This window comes from Penaeus japonicus, unplaced genomic scaffold (assembly GCF_977035675.1).
Source record: "Penaeus japonicus unplaced genomic scaffold, GWHDUDI00000001_assembly GWHDUDI00000024, whole genome shotgun sequence".
NCBI lineage: Eukaryota > Metazoa > Arthropoda > Malacostraca > Decapoda > Penaeidae > Penaeus > Penaeus japonicus.
This window is the reverse complement of record NW_028234426.1, coordinates 2,033,058-2,038,057: the sequence shown is the minus strand read 5'-3', so window position 1 is coordinate 2,038,057 and position 5,000 is coordinate 2,033,058. Positions and strand designations below refer to the sequence as shown.

Genomic DNA, 5,000 nt, shown 5'->3' with positions numbered 1-5,000 from the left:
ACCCCTTCGTAAAGGATGAAAAAACCACAAAATCAGAAATTCCGGGAAGGTAAAACGCAGCAAACGCGATCTTGAGAGAGAGAAACGGAAGCGAAAGGATAGGAGGGGTAACGTAGTCACCGAGGACATAGAGATAAGATGCCTAAACCATAAGGATCACGTAAACCCAGACCGAAAAGAAAGAACGCCATTAAACGAACCAAAGTACGAGAAAACGAAATGATTAAAGAAAAGGGGGGAGCAATGGAGGCTACTAGGATAATACAAAATACTGGAGCTCGCCAACTACACTTGAATTGGCCGTCACAGGTGAGGAAGAAGGAACGAGAGAGTTGACATAGAGGGCTCAAGTCGAGGGAGAAGTGATGGGTACGGAGAATCAAAGAAGAGCAACAAAGAACGGGCGACAGATTCGAAACAAAGCAGAATGATCGATGAAGAGTCAGAGGATATATTACGAATTGTGGGACTAAAGGGATCAGATACCAGACTACACCCAAACTCGAATGACACAGTTGGGAAAATAAGTTGGAGAGTTCGCCACCGCTACCAGCTTACGAGAACCACGTGGAAGTGCGCGACAAGGAAGGAACAATTTACATTTTGAAATTCAGCATGGTAAGGATGGGGGTAAACGAAAGGGCCCCAGACATAACAGGGTAGCAAGAGGTGAGATGACAGGACGGACATGGAGGGAAAAAAGCCAAGGCGGAGATTGGTATGGGACGTTAGGAACCACAAGGGCAGGAAATAAATAGGGGGCGAAAACGGCTGGGGAGGACGGTACGGCCTAATACAATAGAGAAACCTCCCGAGATAGCCTGAAAAACTAAAAAAGCACCTAGAAGTGTGCAAAACGACATGGATGTGGGTGAAACCTATCCGAACGAGTAGATTCACAAGCCGGATGAGTTGAGATCCAGCAGGAGTTATGGGTAGTGGCGATTGATTAGCAAAGGGCAAGAAAGCCGACGGGGGCGTCAGATAATGGAAAAAGCCATGGAGCGGAAGAAAACAAAAAGAGGAAGAAAATGAAGCATAAACATTTAACTAGAAGATGACGGTCAGACAACCGACGGACAGCGCGAAGATATCCGGGACAGACACCACGTACCAAAGACAAAGAGGGAAACTACCGAGAGGCAAAGGTACTAGCGGAGATGGCGGGAAGGAGGGGAATAATGCAAAAGGGGACAAACCATTATAGCGGAAGGCAGGTATAGGACATAAGTGGAAATAAAGGGATAGGACACCATTGAAAATAAGGACCACAATAGCACACCCCAAAGGAAATAACAGATAATCATGCCGTCAAGAGATCAACAGCGCCGGAGGCGGGGAGGCCAAAAAGTCGAAAGAAAGCTTTAGTGAAAAGGAAGGGCACACGTTCGAGACGAAAAGAGATGTTGCGTGAAGGACCGTAACAGTCAATAAAGTACACGGGAAGTACGAATTATGCGTTAAGAAAGGACTGAGGAGATCAGCCTAGAAAAGAATACACAAGTAGGGGGGTACACAAGGCGAACCGTAATAAAGGGTTACTGCCCAAAAGAAACAAAGATATAAAAAACCAGCGAGAGCCTTCACCGTTGGATTAAAATAGATGGGATACAGGTTGAAGCGCCCGGAGAAAGAGGGAACGAGAACATATGAACTACAATCACCCTCGGATGATCCGCGAAAAAAAAACGTATTGTAACAAACAACTCTAGGGACTAAATAGCCGGTCGATGTCCTACGGTGGAAAACGAAGACTATACGACCGGGAAATCTAAAACTATTAATAAAAAGGCCGCACACAAGTGACATAAAAGGGGCGTTAGAGGGTGCGGGGGGAATAGACCGGGTAGACAAAAAGATGGAGGGAGGTAAGACATACATTGACGACGAGTATACTGCCAGGTAGAAGAGGAAAACGTACCAAAGACTACTTCGGACCCGATGGTACGTTGAAGTAGCAAAAGCAAGGTGCCACAACAAGCCGAGCAGTCAAACACAAATATATTTCAAATACATCCGGGCAAATCTTGGGACGGACGAAAGTACCCGACCAGAAGGGAATTCAAAGGGCGGTACCAGTCGAAGATGAGAAAGCCGAGATACGAAAACGAGCGGGACAGATGGTCAAACAGAGGAAGATGCGCAATAGGAGGTAAGGATGGTAAGTTGAGGTCTGTGGATGGCAACCATGACAAGAGGTCGATAAACAATTAAGAGGGTAGAAATTCGCGGTGTGACGAGGGGAAAGTATACATAAGAGAGAGGACATACCCGGGAGAGAGAGAGAGAGATAGATAGAAATATGTCAAACACATACGAAGAGGAGAAGAGAGCCAAAAGAGAGAGAGAAGAGAAGAGAAAGAAGACAGAGCAAAGAGGGACAGAGACGGAGCAAGAGGACGGAAGGAGAGAGCTTGAGAGAGAGAGAGAGGAGAGAGGCGAGGTGAGAGATGAGAGAGAGAGAGAGAGGGAGAAAGGGAAGAGAGAGAGAAAAGAAAAGAGAGAGAGAGAGAAGAGAGAGAATGAGAGGAGGAGAGGGAAGAGAGAGGGAGAGAGACAGCCAGAGAGAGAGGAGAGACGACAGAAGAGAGAGAGACAGAGCAGACAGCGACAGAGAGAGACAGGGAGGAGAGGAGGAGAGTGAGGAGGAGAGAGAGGAGAGAGAGGGAAGAGACGAGAGGAGAGAGAGAGAGAGGAGAGGAGAGAGAGAGAGAGGGAGGAGATACGAGAGATGAGAGAGAGGCAGAGAGAGACAGGAGACAGAGAGAGACAGACAGAGAGGAGAGAGACAGAGAGTGAGGAGAAGGAGAGAGAGAGAAGAGAGAGAGAGAGAAGAGGGGAGAGAGAGAGAGAGAGAGGGGAGAGAGAGAGCGAGTACTACTAGGCCCCCCCCCCCCAGAGAGAGACAGAGACAGAGGAGAGGGGTGACAGAGAAAGAGGGAGAGAGAGAGAGAAGGGAGAGGAAGAGAGGGAGGAGAGACGAGAGAGAGAGGAGGATGAGCGAGAGAGAGACTGAGAGAGAGAGAGGAGTCGAAGCGAAAGCAGAGAGAGAGAGAGAGAGAGAGAGAGAGAGAGAGAGATCTTGATAGGATGCACGACACCTACAACCAAACGAGGCTAAAAAACAAAAAAAAGTCACGTGTGAGCAAGTGATGGGAGGATGGGGGGATGGGGGAAGGATGGGTGGATGGGAAGACGGGAGGATGGGAGGATGGGATAGGTGGAAGGATAGGTGGATAGAAGGTTTGGAGAACGGGAAGATGGGGGAATAGGTGGATGGGGGGAGGTGGGAGGATAGGTAAATGGGACGATGGGGGGAGAGTTGGAAAGATAGGTGGATGGGAGGATGGGAGGACGGGAAAATTGGGGGATAGGAGGAGGGGGGGGGGAGGATGGGGGAATAGGTGGGAGGATGGGTGGATGGGAGGATGGGAGGACGGGAAAATTGGGGGGGATAGGAGGATGGGGGGGGGAGGATGGGGGGGTGAACTCCCATCATACAAGTGTCTGAACCAGTTCGACACCTGCTCTCATAGCGTGGACACCTTACGCCTCATGGTTTGATATTTTGTTGTCTTTGTGGTAAGCCTTGATGTGAAATGCCACGAAATTCTGAAGTTGAAAATGAACAGTGATGGTGAAAATGAAAGTGAAAATGAAACTAGATAGAGGGAACAGTGATAACGAACGCTAAGGTCGGTAAGAAAGAATATAACAGGTATGTACTGTATTACGGAAGTAGATAAGGTAGATATGATAAAATAAAGCGTAGCTGAGACAAAGGGGATATTTAAGACAGATAGATAGATAGATAGATAGATATATAAATAGATAGACAGATAGATATATAGATAGATAGATAGATAGAGGGTGAGATGCCAAGCTAGTTTAAAGAAGAAACGAGAGACGGATAAGGTATAAGAAAAAGAGAGAGAGAGAGAGAGAAAGAGAGAGAAAGAGAGAGAGAGAGAGAGAGAGAGAGAGAGAGAGAGAGAGAGAGAGAGAGAGAGAGAGAGAGAGAGAGAGAGAGAGAAAGAGTAGATAGAGAGAGCGGAGAGAGAGAGACGAGAGGAAGAGAGAGAGAAAAGAGAGATGAACGAGAGAGACTGAGAGAGAGAGAGAGAGAGAGATAGAGGAGAGAGAGAGGATGAGGATGAGGAGAGCGAGAGAGAGAGAGAGAGACGAAGACGAGAGGATAGAGAGGCGAGGAGAGGAGAGAGAGAGAGAGAGAGAGAGGAGGAAAAGAACGGCAGATAGTGACAGGACAAACACAGAGATAGAATGATGGTAGATAGGCAGTATAAATTGATAGATAAAATTGGTATGTGAAAGAGAGGAGGAGAGAGGAGAGGAGAGAGGAGAGGAGAGCGAGAGAGAGAGGAGTGGAAGGAGAGAGGAGAGCGGGAGAGAGAGAGAGAGGAAGATAGAGAGGTAGCTACAGGGAGGAGAGAGAGAGAGGAGAATGAGAGAGCAGGGGAGAGAGAGAGGGGGAAGGGAGACAGAAGGGAACGAGAGTGAGAGAAGAGAGAGGAGAGAGAGGAGGGGAAGAGAGAGGGGGGGGAGAGAGAGAGGGGAGAGAGAGAGGAGAAAAGGGGGGAGAGAGAGAGAAAGAGAGAAGAGAGGGGAGGGTGGGAGAAAAAGAGAGAAAAGAGAGAAAAAAAGAGAGAGAGGGGGAAGGAAAAGAGAGAGGGAGAGAAGAGAGGAGAGAGCAGAGAGAGGACAGGGGAGAAAACAGAGAGAGACGAGAGGAGAAGGAGGAGAGACAGAGAGAGACGAGAGAGGGCAGAGAGAAGAGAGAGAGGGGGGGAAAGAGAGAGAGAGAGGTGTGTGGGGGAGAGAGAGGGATAGAGAGAGAGAGATAGAGACTGGGAGAGAGAGAGAGAGGGAGGGAGGAAGAAGAGGGGAGAGAGAGAAGGGAAGGGAGAGAGGAAGAGAGAGAGAGAGAGAGAAATAGGGAAAAAAATTAAAAAAAAGCTTAGATAGAGAGAGGGGGGGGGGGG

General features: G+C 48.4%; 1 protein-coding gene across 3 annotated transcripts in view; it reads left to right on the top strand.

Moving 5' to 3' along the window:
• Positions 1 to 3,505: 3,505 nt before the first annotated feature.
• The window catches only part of LOC122242847 (carboxypeptidase B), a 14,509-nt gene continuing 13,014 nt past the window's right edge, over positions 3,506 to 5,000 (top strand). The window contains exon 1 of one of the 3 annotated variants that reach the window (XM_086550555.1): positions 3,506 to 3,558. The gene's annotated coding sequence lies outside the window, so the exon portion shown is untranslated. Of the gene's footprint in view, positions 3,719 to 5,000 lie in introns of all 3 variants that reach the window. The other 2 variants (XM_086550553.1, XM_086550554.1) reach the window with 2 other exon arrangements.